Source organism: Myxine glutinosa, chromosome 3, assembly GCF_964187855.1.
Source record: "Myxine glutinosa chromosome 3, kmMyxGlut1.1, whole genome shotgun sequence".
Taxonomy (NCBI): Eukaryota; Metazoa; Chordata; class Myxini; order Myxiniformes; family Myxinidae; genus Myxine; species Myxine glutinosa.
This window is the reverse complement of record NC_136263.1, coordinates 31,389,571-31,406,376: the sequence shown is the minus strand read 5'-3', so window position 1 is coordinate 31,406,376 and position 16,806 is coordinate 31,389,571.

Genomic DNA, 16,806 nt, shown 5'->3' with positions numbered 1-16,806 from the left:
AAAAGTGGTTTTTCCACACTAATACAAGTGCTAAAGTGGTTTCCTGCACCAACACAAGTGCGAAAAGTGGTTTTTCAACACTATCACAAGTGCAAAAAGTGTTTTTTCCACACTAATACAAGTGCAAAAGTGGTTTCCTGCACCAACACAAGTGCGAAAAGTGGTTTTTCAACACTAACACAAGTGCGAAAAGTGGTTTTTCAACAATAACACAAGGGCGAAAAGTGGTTTTTCCACACTAATACAAGTGCAAAAGTGGTTTCCTGCACCAACACAAGTGCGAAAAGTGGTTTTTCAACACTAACACAAGTGCGAAAAGTGGTTTTTCAACACTATCACAAGTGCAAAAAGTGTTTTTTCCACACTAATACAAGTGCAAAAGTGGTTTCCTGCACCAACACAAGTGCAAAAAGTGGTTTTTCAACACTAACACAAGTGCGAAAAGTGGTTTTTCAACACTAACACAAGTGCGAAAAGTGGTTTTTCCACACTAATACAAGTGCAAAAGTGGTTTCCTGCACCAACACAAGTGCGAAAAGTGGTTTTTCAACACTAACACAAGTGCGAAAAGTGGTTTTTCAACACTATCACAAATGCAAAAAGTGTTTTTTCCATACTAATACAAGTGCAAAAGTGGTTTCCTGCACCAACACAAGTGCGAAAAGTGGTTTTTCAACACTAACACAAGTGCGAAAAGTGGTTTTTCAACACTAACACAAGTGCGAAAAGTGGATTTTCAACACTATCACAAGCGCAAAAAGTGTTTTTTCCACACTAATACAAGTGCAAAAGTGGTTTCCTGCACGAACACAAGTGTGAAAAGTGGTTTTTCAACACTAAAACTGGTGCGAAAAGTGGTTTTTCAACACTAACACAAGTGCGAAAAGTGGTTTTTCAACACTATCACAAGTGCAAAAAGTGTTTTTTCCACACTAATACAAGTGCAAAAGTGGTTTCCTGCACCAACACAAGCGCGAAAAGTGGTTTTTCAACACTAACACAAGTGCGAAAAGTGGTTTTTCAACACTAACACAAGTGCGAAAAGTGGTTTATCAACACTATTACAAGTGCAAAAAGTGTTTTTTCCACAAGAATACAAGTGCAAAAGTGGTTTCCTGCACCAACACAAGTGCGAAAAGTGGTTTTTCAACACTAACACAAGTGCGAAAATCGGTTTTTCAACACTATCACAAGTGCAAAAAGTGTTTTTTCCACACTAATACAAGTGCAAAAGTGGTTTCCTGCACCAACACAAGTGCGAAAAGTGGTTTTTCAACACTAACACAAGTGCAAAAAGTGGTTTTTCAACACTAACACAAGTGCGAAAAGTGTTTTTTCAACACTATCACAAGTGCAAAAAGTGTTTTTTCCACACTAATACAAGTGCAAAAGTGGTTTCCTGCACCAATACAAGTGCGAAAAGTGGTTTTTCAACACTAACACAAGTGCGAAAAGTGGTTTTTCAACACTAACACAAGTGCGAAAAGTGGTTTTTCCACACTAATACAAGTGCAAAAGTGGTTTCCTGCACCAATTCAAGTGCGAAAAGTGGTTTTTCAACACTAACACAAGTGCGAAAAGTGGTTTTTCAACACTAACACAAGTGCGAAAAGTGGTTTTTCAACACTAACACAAGTGCGAAAAGTGGTTTTTCAACACTATCACAAGTGCAAAAAGTGTTTTTTCCACACTACTACAAGTGCAAAAGTGGTTTCCTGCACCAACACAAGTGCGAAAAGTGGTTTTTCAACACTAACACAAGTGCGAAAAGTGGTTTTTCAACACTAACACAAGTGCGAAAAGTGGTTTTTCCACACCAATACAAGTGCAAAAGTGGTTTTCTGCACCAACACAAGTGGGAAAAGTGGTTTTTCAACACTAACATAAGTGCAAAAAGTGGTTTTTCAACACTAACACAAGTGCGAAAAGTGGTTTTTCAACCCTAACACAAGTGCGAAAAGTGGTTTTTCAACACTATCACAAGTGCAAAAAGTGTTTTTTCCACTCTAATACAAGTGCAAAAGTGGTTTCCTGCACCAACACAAGTGCGAAAAGTGGGTTTTCAACACTAACACAAGTGCGAAAAGTGGTTTTTCAACACTAACACAAGTGCGAAAAGTGTTTTTTCCACACGAATACAAGTGCAAAAGTGGTTTCCTGCATCAACACAAGTGCGAAAAGTGGTTTTTCAACACTATCACAAGTGCAAAAAGTGTTTTTTCCACACTAATACAAGTGCAAAAGTGGTTTGTGGCAACAACACAAGTGCGAAAAGTGGTTTTTCAACACTAACACAAGTGCGAAAAGTGTTTTTTCAACACTAACACAAGTGCAAAAAGTGGTTTTTCCACAATAACACAAGTGCGAAAAGTGGTTTTTCCACACTAATACAAGTGCAAAAGTAGTTTCCTGCACCAACACAAGTGCGAAAAGTGGTTTTTCAACACTAACACAAGTGCGAAAAGTGGTTTTTCAACACTATCACAAGTGCAAAAAGTGTTTTTTCCACACTAATACAAGTGCAAAAGTGGTTTCCTGCACCAACACAAGTGCGAAAAGTGGTTTTTCAACACTAACACAAGTGCAAAAAGTGGTTTTTCAACCCGAACACAAGTGCGAAAAGTGTTTTTTCCACACTAATACAAGTGCAAAAGTGGTTTCCTGCACCAACACAAGTGCGAAAAGTGGTTTTTCAACACTAACACAAGTGCGAAAAGTGGTTTTTCAACACTATCACAAGTGCAAAAAGTGTTTTTTCCACACTAATACAAGTGCAAAAGTGGTTTCCTGCACCAACACAAGTGCGAAAAGTGGTTTTTCAACACTAACACAAGTGCGAAAAGTGGTTTTTCAACACTATCACAAGTGCAAAAAGTGTTTTTTCCACACTAATACAAGTGCAAAAGTGGTTTCCTGCACCAACACAAGTGTGAAAAGTGGTTTTTCAACACTAACACAAGTGCGAAAAGTGGTTTTTCAACACTAACACAAGTGCGAAAAGTGGTTTTTCAACACTAACACAAGAGCGAAAAGTGTTTTTTCCACACTAATACAAGTGCAAAAGTGGTTTCCTGCACCAACACAAGTGCGAAAAGTGGTTTTTCAACACTAACACAAGTGCGAAAAGTGGTTTTTCAACACTATCACAAGTGCAAAAAGTGTTTTTTCCACACTAATACAAGTGCAAAAGTGGTTTCCTGCACCCAACACAAGTGCAAAAAGTGGTTTTTCAACACTAACACAAGTGCGAAAAGTGGTTTTTCAACACTATCACAAGTGCAAAAAGTGTTTTTTCCACACTAATACAAGTGCAAAAGTGGTTTCCTGCACCAACACAAGTGCGAAAAGTGGTTTTTCAACACTAACACAAGTGCAAAAAGTGGTTTTTCAACACTAACACAAGTGCGAAAAGTGTTTTTTCAACACTATCACAAGTGCAAAAAGTGTTTTTTCCACACTAATACAAGTGCAAAAGTGGTTTCCTGCACCAATACAAGTGCGAAAAGTGGTTTTTCAACACTAACACAAGTGCGAAAAGTGGTTTTTCAACACTAACACAAGTGCGAAAAGTGGTTTTTCCACACTAATACAAGTGCAAAAGTGGTTTCCTGCACCAACTCAAGTGCGAAAAGTGGTTTTTCAACACTAACACAAGTGGGAAAAGTGGTTTTTCAACACTAACATAAGTGCGAAAAGTGGTTTTTCAACACTATCACAAGTGCAAAAAGTGTTTTTTCCACACTAATACAAGTGCAAAAGTGGTTTCCTGCACCAACACATGTGCGAAAAGTGGTTTTTCAACACTAACACAAGTGCGAAAAGTGGTTTTTCAACACTAACACAAGTGCGAAAAGTGTTTTTTCCACACTAATACAAGTGCAAAAGTGGTTTCCTGCACCAACACAAGTGCGAAAAGTGGTTTTTCAACACTAACACAAGTGCGAAAAGTGGTATTTCAACACTATCACAAGTGCAAAAAGTGTTGTTTCCACACTAATACAAGTGCAAAACTGGTTTCCTGCACCAACACAAGTGCGAAAAGTGGCTTTTCAACACTAACACAAGTGCGAAAAGTGGTTTTTCAACACTATCACAAGTGCAAAAAGTGTTTTTTCCACACTAATACAAGTGCAAAAGTGGTTTCCTGCACCAACACAAGTGCGAAAAGTGGTTTTTCAACACTAACACAAGTGCGAAAAGTGGTTTTTCAACACTAACACAAGTGCGAAAAGTGGTTTTTCAACACTATCACAAGTGCAAAAAGTGTTTTTTCCACACTAATACAAGTGCAGAAGTGGTTTCCTGCACCAACACCAGTGCCAAAAGTGGTTTTTCAACACTAACACAAGCGCGAAAAGTGGTTTTTCAACACTAACACAAGTGCGAAAAGTGGTTTTTCCACACTAATACAAGTGCAAAAGTGGTTTTCTGCACCAACACAAGTGGGGAACGTGGTTTTTCAACACTAACACAAGTGTGAAAAGTGGTTTTTCAACACTAACACAAGTGCGAAAAGTGGTTTTTCAACACTATCACAAGTGCAAAAAGTGTTTTTTCCACACTAATACAAGTGCAAAAGTGGTTTCCTGCACCAACACAAGTGCGAAAAGTGGTTTTTCAACACTAACACAAGTGCGAAAAGTGGTTTTTCAACACTAACACAAGTGGGAAAAGTGTTTTTTCCACACTAATACAAGTGCAAAAGTGGTTTCCTGCATCAACACAAGTGCGAAAAGTGGTTTTTCAACACTAACACAAGTGCGAAAAGTGGTTTTTCAACACTAACACAAGTGCGAAAAGTGGTTTTTCAACACTAACAAAAGTGCGAAAAGTGGTTTTTCAACACTAACACAAGTGCCAAAAGTGGTTTTTCCACACTAATACAAGTGCAAAAGTGGTTTCCTGCACCAACACAAGTGCGAAAAGTGGTTTTTCAACACTATCACAAGTGCGAAAAGTGGTTTTTCAACACTAACACAAGTGCGAAAAGTGGTTTTTCAACACTAACACAAGTGCAAAAAGTGGTTTTTCCACACTAATACAAGTGCAAAAGTGGTTTCCTGCACCAACACAAGTGCGAAAAGTGGTTTTTCAACACTATCACAAGTGCAAAAAGTGGTTTTTCCACACTAATACAAGTGCAAAAAGTGTTTTTTCCACACTAATACAAGTGCAAAAGTGGTTTCCTGCACCAACACAAGTGCGAAAAGTGGTTTTTCAACACTAACACAAGTGCGAAAAGTGGTTTTTCAACACTAACACAAGTGCGAAAAGTGTTTTTTCCACACTAATACAAGTGCAAAAGTGGTTTCCTGCACCAACACAAGTGCGAAAAGTGGTTTTTCAACACTAACACAAGTGCGAAAAGTGGTATTTCAACACTATCACAAGTGCAAAAAGTGTTGTTTCCACACTAATACAAGTGCAAAACTGGTTTCCTGCACCAACACAAGTGCGAAAAGTGGCTTTTCAACACTAACACAAGTGCGAAAAGTGGTTTTTCAACACTATCACAAGTGCAAAAAGTGTTTTTTCCACACTAATACAAGTGCAAAAGTGGTTCCCTGCACCAACACAAGTGCGAAAAGTGGTTTTTCAACACTAACACAAGTGCGAAAGTGGTTTTTCAACACTAACACAAGTGCGAAAAGTGGTTTTTCAACACTATCACAAGTGCAAAAAGTGTTTTTTCCACACTAATACAAGTGCAGAAGTGGTTTCCTGCACCAACACCAGTGCCAAAAGTGGTTTTTCAACACTAACACAAGTGCGAAAAGTGGTTTTTCAACACTAACACAAGTGCGAAAAGTGGTTTTTCCACACTAATACAAGTGCAAAAGTGGTTTTCTGCACCAACACAAGTGGGGAACGTGGTTTTTCAACACTAACACAAGTGCGAAAAGTGGTTTTTCAACACTAACACAAGTGCGAAAAGTGGTTTTTCAACACTATCACAAGTGCAAAAAGTGTTTTTTCCACACTAATACAAGTGCAAAAGTGGTTTCCTGCACCAACACAAGTGCGAAAAGTGGTTTTTCAACACTAACACAAGTGCGAAAAGTGGTTTTTCAACACTAACACAAGTGGGAAAAGTGTTTTTCCACACTAATACAAGTGCAAAAGTGGTTTCCTGCATCAACACAAGTGCGAAAAGTGGTTTTTCAACACTAACACAAGTGCGAAAAGTGGTTTTTCAACACTAACACAAGTGCGAAAAGTGGTTTTTCAACACTAACAAAAGTGCGAAAAGTGGTTTTTCAACACTAACACAAGTGTCAAAAGTGGTTTTTCCACACTAATACAAGTGCAAAAGTGGTTTCCTGCACCAACACAAGTGCGAAAAGTGGTTTTTCAACACTATCACAAGTGCAAAAAGTGTTTTTTCCACACTAATACAAGTGCAAAAGTGGTTTCCTGCACCAACACAAGTGCGAAAAGTGGTTTTTCAACACTAACACAAGTGCGAAAAGTGGTTTTTCAACAATAACACAAGGGCGAAAAGTGGTTTTTCCACACTAATACAAGTGCAAAAGTGGTTTCCTGCACCAACACAAGTGCGAAAAGTGGTTTTTCAACACTAACACAAGTGCGAAAAGTGGTTTTTCAACACTATCACAAGTGCAAAAAGTGTTTTTTCCACACTAATACAAGTGCAAAAGTGGTTTCCTGCACCAACACAAGTGCGAAAAGTGGTTTTTCAACACTAACACAAGTGCGAAAAGTGGTTTTTCAACAATAACACAAGGGCGAAAAGTGGTTTTTCCACACTAATACAAGTGCAAAAGTGGTTTCCTGCACCAACACAAGTGCGAAAAGTGGTTTTTCAACACTAACACAAGTGCGAAAAGTGGTTTTCCTGCACCAACACAAGTGCAAAAAGTGGTTTTTCAACACTAAAACAAGTGCGAAAAGTGGTTTTTCAACACTAACACAAGTGCGAAAAGTGTTTTTTCCACACTAATACAAGTGCAAAAGTGGTTTCCTGCAACAACACAAGTGCGAAAAGTGGTTTTTCAACACTAACACAAGTGCGAAAAGTGGTTTTTCAACACTATCACAAATGCAAAAAGTGTTTTTTCCATACTAATACAAGTGCAAAAGTGGTTTCCTGCACCAACACAAGTGCGAAAAGTGGTTTTTCAACACTAACACAAGTGCGAAAAGTGGTTTTTCAACACTAACACAAGTGCGAAAAGTGGATTTTCAACACTATCACAAGCGCAAAAAGTGTTTTTTCCACACTAATACAAGTGCAAAAGTGGTTTCCTGCACGAACACAAGTGTGAAAAGTGGTTTTTCAACACTAAAACAAGTGCGAAAAGTTGTTTTTCAACACTATCACAAGTGCAAAAAGTGTTTTTTCCACACTAATACAAGTGCAAAAGTGGTTTCCTGCACCAACACAAGCGCGAAAAGTGGTTTTTCAACACTAACACAAGTGCGAAAAGTGGTTTTTCAACACTAACACAAGTGCGAAAAGTGGTTTATCAACACTATCACAAGTGCAAAAAGTGTTTTTTCCACAATAATACAAGTGCAAAAGTGGTTTCCTGCACCAACACAAGTGCGAAAAGTGGTTTTTCAACACTATCACAAGTGCAAAAAGTGTTTTTTCCACACTAATACAAGTGCAAAAGTGGTTTCCTGGACCAACACAAGTGCGAAAAGTGGTTTTTCAACACTAACACAAGTGCAAAAAGTGGTTTTTCAACACTAACACAAGTGCGAAAAGTGGTTTTTCAACACTAACACAAGTGCGAAAAGTGGTTTTTCAACACTAACACAAGTGCGAAAAGTGTTTTTTCCACACTAATACAAGTGCAAAAGTGGTTTCCTGCACCAACACAAGTGCGAAAAGTGGTTTTTCAACACTAACACAAGTGCGAAAAGTGGTTTTTCAACACTAACACAAGTGCGAAAAGTGGTATTTCAACACTATCACAAGTGCAAAAAGTGTTGTTTCCACACTAATACAAGTGCAAAACTGGTTTCCTGCACCAACACAAGTGCGAAAAGTGGCTTTTCAACACTAACACAAGTGCGAAAAGTGGTTTTTCAACACTATCACAAGTGCAAAAAGTGTTTTTTCCACACTAATACAAGTGCAAAAGTGGTTCCCTGCACCAACACAAGTGCGAAAAGTGGTTTTTCAACACTAACACAAGTGCGAAAGTGGTTTTTCAACACTAACACAAGTGCGAAAAGTGGTTTTTCAACACTATCACAAGTGCAAAAAGTGTTTTTTCCACACTAATACAAGTGCAGAAGTGGTTTCCTGCACCAACACCAGTGCCAAAAGTGGTTTTTCAACACTAACACAAGTGCGAAAAGTGGTTTTTCAACACTAACACAAGTGCGAAAAGTGGTTTTGCCACACTAATACAAGTGCAAAAGTGGTTTTCTGCACCAACACAAGTGGGGAACGTGGTTTTTCAACACTAACACAAGTGCGAAAAGTGGTTTTTCAACACTAACACAAGTGCGAAAAGTGGTTTTTCAACACTATCACAAGTGCAAAAAGTGTTTTTTCCACACTAATACAAGTGCAAAAGTGGTTTCCTGCACCAACACAAGTGCGAAAAGTGGTTTTTCAACACTAACACAAGTGCGAAAAGTGGTTTTTCAACACTAACACAAGTGGGAAAAGTGTTTTTTCCACACTAATACAAGTGCAAAAGTGGTTTCCTGCATCAACACAAGTGCGAAAAGTGGTTTTTCAACACTAACACAAGTGCGAAAAGTGGTTTTTCAACACTAACACAAGTGCGAAAAGTGGTTTTTCAACACTAACAAAAGTGCGAAAAGTGGTTTTTCAACACTAACACAAGTGTCAAAAGTGGTTTTTCCACACTAATACAAGTGCAAAAGTGGTTTCCTGCACCAACACAAGTGCGAAAAGTGGTTTTTCAACACTATCACAAGTGCAAAAAGTGTTTTTTCCACACTAATACAAGTGCAAAAGTGGTTTCCTGCACCAACACAAGTGCGAAAAGTGGTTTTTCAACACTAACACAAGTGCGAAAAGTGGTTTTTCAACAATAACACAAGGGCGAAAAGTGGTTTTTCCACACTAATACAAGTGCAAAAGTGGTTTCCTGCACCAACACAAGTGCGAAAAGTGGTTTTTCAACACTAACACAAGTGCGAAAAGTGGTTTTTCAACACTATCACAAGTGCAAAAAGTGTTTTTTCCACACTAATACAAGTGCAAAAGTGGTTTCCTGCACCAACACAAGTGCAAAAAGTGGTTTTTCAACACTAAAACAAGTGCGAAAAGTGGTTTTGCAACACTAACACAAGTGCGAAAAGTGTTTTTTCCACACTAATACAAGTGCAAAAGTGGTTTCCTGCAACAACACAAGTGCGAAAAGTGGTTTTTCAACACTAACACAAGTGCGAAAAGTGGTTTTTCAACACTATCACAAATGCAAAAAGTGTTTTTTCCATACTAATACAAGTGCAAAAGTGGTTTCCTGCACCAACACAAGTGCGAAAAGTGGTTTTTCAACACTAACACAAGTGCGAAAAGTGGTTTTTCAACACTATCACAAGTGCAAAAAGTGTTTTTTCCACACTAATACAAGTGCAGAAGTGGTTTCCTGCACCAACACCAGTGCCAAAAGTGGTTTTTCAACACTAACACAAGTGCGAAAAGTGGTTTTTCAACACTAACACAAGTGCGAAAAGTGGTTTTTCCACACTAATACAAGTGCAAAAGTGGTTTTCTGCACCAACACAAGTGGGGAACGTGGTTTTTCAACACTAACACAAGTGCGAAAAGTGGTTTTTCAACACTAACACAAGTGCGAAAAGTGGTTTTTCAACACTATCACAAGTGCAAAAAGTGTTTTTTCCACACTAATACAAGTGCAAAAGTGGTTTCCTGCACCAACACAAGTGCGAAAAGTGGTTTTTCAACACTAACACAAGTGCGAAAAGTGGTTTTTCAACACTAACACAAGTGGGAAAAGTGTTTTTTCCACACTAATACAAGTGCAAAAGTGGTTTCCTGCATCAACACAAGTGCGAAAAGTGGTTTTTCAACACTAACACAAGTGCGAAAAGTGGTTTTTCAACACTAAAACAAGTGCGAAAAGTGGTTTTTCAACACTAACAAAAGTGCGAAAAGTGGTTTTTCAACACTAACACAAGTGTCAAAAGTGGTTTTTCCACACTAATACAAGTGCAAAAGTGGTTTCCTGCACCAACACAAGTGCGAAAAGTGGTTTTTCAACACTATCACAAGTGCAAAAAGTGTTATTTCCACACTAATACAAGTGCAAAAGTGGTTTCCTGCACCAACACAAGTGCGAAAAGTGGTTTTTCAACACTAACACAAGTGCGAAAAGTGGTTTTTCAACAATAACACAAGGGCGAAAAGTGGTTTTTCCACACTAATACAAGTGCAAAAGTGGTTTCCTGCACCAACACAAGTGCGAAAAGTGGTTTTTCAACACTAACACAAGTGCGAAAAGTGGTTTTTCAACACTATCACAAGTGCAAAAAGTGTTTTTTCCACACTAATACAAGTGCAAAAGTGGTTTCCTGCACCAACACAAGTGCAAAAAGTGGTTTTTCAACACTAAAACAAGTGCGAAAAGTGGTTTTTCAACACTAACACAAGTGCGAAAAGTGTTTTTTCCACACTAATACAAGTGCAAAAGTGGTTTCCTGCAACAACACAAGTGCGAAAAGTGGTTTTTCAACACTAACACAAGTGCGAAAAGTGGTTTTTCAACACTATCACAAATGCAAAAAGTGTTTTTTCCATACTAATACAAGTGCAAAAGTGGTTTCCTGCACCAACACAAGTGCGAAAAGTGGTTTTTCAACACTAACACAAGTGCGAAAAGTGGTTTTTCAACACTAACACAAGTGCGAAAAGTGGATTTTCAACACTATCACAAGCGCAAAAAGTGTTTTTTCCACACTAATACAAGTGCAAAAGTGGTTTCCTGCACGAACACAAGTGTGAAAAGTGGTTTTTCAACACTAAAACAAGTGCGAAAAGTGGTTTTTCAACACTAACACAAGTGCGAAAAGTTGTTTTTCAACACTATCACAAGTGCAAAAAGTGTTTTTTCCACACTAATACAAGTGCAAAAGTGGTTTCCTGCACCAACACAAGCGCGAAAAGTGGTTTTTCAACACTAACACAAGTGCGAAAAGTGGTTTTTCAACACTAACACAAGTGCGAAAAGTGGTTTATCAACACTATCACAAGTGCAAAAAGTGTTTTTTCCACAATAATACAAGTGCAAAAGTGGTTTCCTGCACCAACACAAGTGCGAAAAGTGGTTTTTCAACACTATCACAAGTGCAAAAAGTGTTTTTCCACACTAATACAAGTGCAAAAGTGGTTTCCTGGACCAACACAAGTGCGAAAAGTGGTTTTTCAACACTAACACAAGTGCAAAAAGTGGTTTTTCAACACTAACACAAGTGCGAAAAGTGGTTTTTCAACACTAACACAAGTGCGAAAAGTGGTTTTTCAACACTAACACAAGTGCGAAAAGTGTTTTTTCCACACGAATACAAGTGCAAAAGTGGTTTCCTGCATCAACACAAGTGCGAAAAGTGGTTTTTCAACACTATCACAAGTGCAAAAAGTGTTTTTTCCACACTAATACAAGTGCAAAAGTGGTTTGCGGCAACAACACAAGTGCGAAAAGTGGTTTTTCAACACTAACACAAGTGCGAAAAGTGTTTTTTCAACACTAACACAAGTGCGAAAAGTTGTTTTTCAACACTATCACAAGTGCAAAAAGTGTTTTTTCCACACTAATACAAGTGCAAAAGTGGTTTCCTGCACCAACACAAGCGCGAAAAGTGGTTTTTCAACACTAACACAAGTGCGAAAAGTGGTTTTTCAACACTAACACAAGTGCGAAAAGTGGTTTATCAACACTATCACAAGTGCAAAAAGTGTTTTTTCCACAATAATACAAGTGCAAAAGTGGTTTCCTGCACCAACACAAGTGCGAAAAGTGGTTTTTCAACACTATCACAAGTGCAAAAAGTGTTTTTTCCACACTAATACAAGTGCAAAAGTGGTTTCCTGGACCAACACAAGTGCGAAAAGTGGTTTTTCAACACTAACACAAGTGCAAAAAGTGGTTTTTCAACACTAACACAAGTGCGAAAAGTGGTTTTTCAACACTAACACAAGTGCGAAAAGTGGTTTTTCAACACTAACACAAGTGCGAAAAGTGTTTTTTCCACACTAATACAAGTGCAAAAGTGGTTTCCTGCACCAACACAAGTGCGAAAAGTGGTTTTTCAACACTAACACAAGTGCGAAAAGTGGTTTTTCAACACTAACACAAGTGCGAAAAGTGGTATTTCAACACTATCACAAGTGCAAAAAGTGTTGTTTCCACACTAATACAAGTGCAAAACTGGTTTCCTGCACCAACACAAGTGCGAAAAGTGGCTTTTCAACACTAACACAAGTGCGAAAAGTGGTTTTTCAACACTATCACAAGTGCAAAAAGTGTTTTTTCCACACTAATACAAGTGCAAAAGTGGTTCCCTGCACCAACACAAGTGCGAAAAGTGGTTTTTCAACACTAACACAAGTGCGAAAGTGGTTTTTCAACACTAACACAAGTGCGAAAAGTGGTTTTTCAACACTATCACAAGTGCAAAAAGTGTTTTTTCCACACTAATACAAGTGCAGAAGTGGTTTCCTGCACCAACACCAGTGCCAAAAGTGGTTTTTCAACACTAACACAAGTGCGAAAAGTGGTTTTTCAACACTAACACAAGTGCGAAAAGTGGTTTTTCCACACTAATACAAGTGCAAAAGTGGTTTTCTGCACCAACACAAGTGGGGAACGTGGTTTTTCAACACTAACACAAGTGCGAAAAGTGGTTTTTCAACACTAACACAAGTGCGAAAAGTGGTTTTTCAACACTATCACAAGTGCAAAAAGTGTTTTTTCCACACTAATACAAGTGCAAAAGTGGTTTCCTGCACCAACACAAGTGCGAAAAGTGGTTTTTCAACACTAACACAAGTGCGAAAAGTGGTTTTTCAACACTAACACAAGTGGGAAAAGTGTTTTTTCCACACTAATACAAGTGCAAAAGTGGTTTCCTGCATCAACACAAGTGCGAAAAGTGGTTTTTCAACACTAACACAAGTGCGAAAAGTGGTTTTTCAACACTAACACAAGTGCGAAAAGTGGTTTTTCAACACTAACAAAAGTGCGAAAAGTGGTTTTTCAACACTAACACAAGTGTCAAAAGTGGTTTTCCCACACTAATATAATTGCAAAAGTGGTTTCCTGCACCAACACAAGTGCGAAAAGTGGTTTTTCAACACTATCACAAGTGCAAAAAGTGTTTTTTCCACACTAATACAAGTGCAAAAGTGGTTTCCTGCACCAACACAAGTGCGAAAAGTGGTTTTTCAACACTAACACAAGTGCGAAAAGTGGTTTTTCAACAATAACACAAGGGCGAAAAGTGGTTTTTCCACACTAATACAAGTGCAAAAGTGGTTTCCTGCACCAACACAAGTGCGAAAAGTGGTTTTTCAACACTAACACAAGTGTGAAAAGTGGTTTTTCAACACTATCACAAGTGCAAAAAGTGTTTTTTCCACACTAATACAAGTGCAAAAGTGGTTTCCTGCACCAACACAAGTGCAAAAAGTGGTTTTTCAACACTAAAACAAGTGCGAAAAGTGGTTTTTCAACACTAACACAAGTGCGAAAAGTGTTTTTTCCACACTAATACAAGTGCAAAAGTGGTTTCCTGCAACAACACAAGTGCGAAAAGTGGTTTTTCAACACTAACACAAGTGCGAAAAGTGGTTTTTCAACACTATCACAAATGCAAAAAGTGTTTTTTCCATACTAATACAAGTGCAAAAGTGGTTTCCTGCACCAACACAAGTGCGAAAAGTGGTTTTTCAACACTAACACAAGTGCGAAAAGTGGTTTTTCAACACTAAAACAAGTGCGAAAAGTGGATTTTCAACACTATCACAAGCGCAAAAAGTGTTTTTTCCACACTAATACAAGTGCAAAAGTGGTTTCCTGCACGAACACAAGTGTGAAAAGTGGTTTTTCAACACTAAAACAAGTGCGAAAAGTGGTTTTTCAACACTAACACAAGTGCGAAAAGTTGTTTTTCAACACTATCACAAGGGCAAAAAGTGTTTTTTCCACACTAATACAAGTGCAAAAGTGGTTTCCTGCACCAACACAAGCGCGAAAAGTGGTTTTTCAACACTAACACAAGTGCGAAAAGTGGTTTTTCAACACTAACACAAGTGCGAAAAGTGGTTTATCAACACTATCACAAGTGCAAAAAGTGTTTTTTCCACAATAATACAAGTGCAAAAGTGGTTTCCTGCACCAACACAAGTGCGAAAAGTGGTTTTTCAACACTATCACAAGTGCAAAAAGTGTTTTTTCCACACTAATACAAGTGCAAAAGTGGTTTCCTGGACCAACACAAGTGCGAAAAGTGGTTTTTCAACACTAACACAAGTGCAAAAAGTGGTTTTTCAACACTAACACAAGTGCGAAAAGTGGTTTTTCAACACTAACACAAGTGCGAAAAGTGGTTTTTCAACACTAACACAAGTGCGAAAAGTGTTTTTTCCACACGAATACAAGTGCAAAAGTGGTTTCCTGCATCAACACAAGTGCGAAAAGTGGTTTTTCAACACTATCACAAGTGCAAAAAGTGTTTTTTCCACACTAATACAAGTGCAAAAGTGGTTTGCGGCAACAACACAAGTGCGAAAAGTGGTTTTTCAACACTAACACAAGTGCGAAAAGTGTTTTTTCAACACTAACACAAGTGCAAAAAGTGGTTTTTCCACAATAACACAAGTGCGAAAAGTGGTTTTTCCACACTAATACAAGTGCAAAAGTAGTTTCCTGCACCAACACAAGTGCGAAAAGTGGTTTTTCAACACTAACACAAGTGCGAAAAGTGGTTTTTCAACACTACCACAAGTGCAAAAAGTGTTTTTTCCACACTAATACAAGTGCAAAAGTGGTTTCCTGCACCAACACAAGTGCGAAAAGTGGTTTTTCAACACTAACACAAGTGCAAAAAGTGGTTTTTCAACACGAACACAAGTGCGAAAAGTGTTTTTCCACACTAATACAAGTGCAAAAGTGGTTTCCTGCACCAACACAAGTGCGAAAAGATGTTTTTCAACACTAACACTTGTGCGAAAAGTGGTTTTTCAACACTATCACAAGTGCAAAAAGTGTTTTTTCCACACTAATACAAGTGCAAAAGTGGTTTCCTGCACCAACACAAGTGCGAAAAGTGGTTTTTCAACACTAACACAAGTGCGAAAAGTGGTTTTTCAACACTATCACAAGTGCAAAAAGTGTTTTTTCCACACTAATACAAGTGCAAAAGTGGTTTCCTGCAGCAACACAAGTGTGAAAAGTGGTTTTTCAACACTAACACAAGTGCGAAAAGTGGTTTTTCAACACTATCACAAGTGCAAAAAGTGTTTTTTCCACACTAATACAAGTGCAAAAGTGGTTTCCTGCACCAACACAAGTGCGAAAAGTGGTTTTTCAACACTAACACAAGTGCGAAAAGTGGTTTTTCAACACTAACACAAGTGGGAAAAGTATTTTTTTCCACACTAATACAAGTGCAAAAGTGGTTTCCTGCATCAACACAAGTGCGAAAAGTGGTTTTTCAACACTAACACAAGTGCGAAAAATGTTTTTTCAACACTAACACAAGTGCAAAAGTGGTTTCCTGCACCAACACAAGTGCGAAAAGTGGTTTTTCAACACTAACACAAGTGCGAAAAGTGGTTTTTCAACAATAACACAAGGGCGAAAAGTGGTTTTTCCACACTAATACAAGTGCAAAAGTGGTTTCCTGCACCAACACAAGTGCGAAAAGTGGTTTTTCAACACTAACACAAGTGCGAAAAGTGGTTTTTCAACACTATCACAAGTGCAAAAAGTGTTTTTTCCACACTAATACAAGTGCAAAAGTGGTTTCCTGCACCAACACAAGTGCAAAAAGTGGTTTTTCAACACTAAAACAAGTGCGAAAAGTGGTTTTTCAACACTAACACAAGTGCGAAAAGTGTTTTTTCCACACTAATACAAGTGCAAAAGTGGTTTCCTGCAACAACACAAGTGCGAAAAGTGGTTTTTCAACACTAACACAAGTGCGAAAAGTGGTTTTTCAACACTATCACAAATGCAAAAAGTGTTTTTTCCATACTAATACAAGTGCAAAAGTGGTTTCCTGCACCAACACAAGTGTGAAAAGTGGTTTTTCAACACTAAAACAAGTGCGAAAAGTGGTTTTTCAACACTAACACAAGTGCGAAAAGTTGTTTTTCAACACTATCACAAGTGCAAAAAGTGTTTTTTCCACACTAATACAAGTGCAAAAGTGGTTTCCTGCACCAACACAAGCGCGAAAAGTGGTTTTTCAACACTAACACAAGTGCGAAAAGTGGTTTTTCAACACTAACACAAGTGCGAAAAGTGGTTTATCAACACTATCACAAGTGCAAAAAGTGTTTTTTCCACAATAATACAAGTGCAAAAGTGGTTTCCTGCACCAACACAAGTGCGAAAAGTGGTTTTTCAACACTATCACAAGTGCAAAAAGTGTTTTTTCCACACTAATACAAGTGCAAAAGTGGTTTCCTGGACCAACACAAGTGCGAAAAGTGGTTTTTCAACACTAACACAAGTGCAAAAAGTGGTTTTTCAACACTAACACAAGTGCGAAAAGTGGTTTTTCAACACTAACACAAGTGCGAAAAGTGGTTTTTCAACACTAACACAAGTG